Raw genomic sequence first — 781 nt, 5'->3', positions numbered from 1 at the left:
TAGTCCCCCTTAACATTTGCTAGAAAATGGAGTTTAACATCATTTACAATTATACCAACATTCATGGAGGCTGAATGTCACAGGCATAAGGGTGCACTAGGATGGAAAGAAGTCTTTTTGTACTTTCCAAATGGTTTTGTATTTCAGCTACAAAAGTTGGTCACCAGAGCCAAACTTGTTCTTAACAAGTAGAATTTTTATGTCCATTCAATCAAAGAGTTTCTTACATCTTTCTGGGGTTATCCACTTGCAGATGGGAGCAGAAAGTAACTAGGATCTTCATCTCATGCATTCACATGTGATGCCCAATCTTCATGCTATCCAATTTCTTTAAGACACAAGGAGTGACTCACAACAGGTCCATATAGACCTCAGAAGTTCTGTGTGGAGGAGAGCTCGTCTTCGTGCATCTTCTGTTTCATTTCACTGGGGCCAGCTTCGCTGCGAGGCCCTCGATCCAGAACATCACTGCCTCCTGCCTTCTAGCAGCCTCTCTCTCGAGTGCTAGTTTTGAGGGTGCTTTTTTCCTTTGCAGTTTAGTTTCTCGCGCACACGCATTTATTAAAAATGTCAGTTGAATTGCTGTTGCAGAGAACTTGAAAACTCTTGAGGAAACCAAATGCTACAGACTTCTGTTTGATGGGCACCTCCACGTGGTCAGATGCCAAGTCCACCAAACTTAGCAACTCAGAGACACTGCAACTTTACTTGGAGAGAGTACTTTTGTGTGGGCGTTGGAATGCAGACAATACCTGATGTCTGGAAAGGGAAAATAAACAGA

General features: G+C 42.8%; 1 pseudogene; it reads right to left on the bottom strand.

Annotated features, from left to right (window-relative positions):
* Window positions 1-292: 292 nt before the first annotated feature.
* On the bottom strand, window positions 293-466 carry LOC119545209 (annotated as a pseudogene).
* Window positions 467-781: the final 315 nt, after the last annotated feature.

This window comes from Choloepus didactylus, chromosome 10 (genome assembly GCF_015220235.1).
Source record: "Choloepus didactylus isolate mChoDid1 chromosome 10, mChoDid1.pri, whole genome shotgun sequence".
NCBI classification, from domain to species: Eukaryota; Metazoa; Chordata; class Mammalia; order Pilosa; family Megalonychidae; genus Choloepus; species Choloepus didactylus.
Note: the sequence above shows the minus strand (reverse complement) of the source record. Positions and strands in the feature narration are given on the sequence as shown.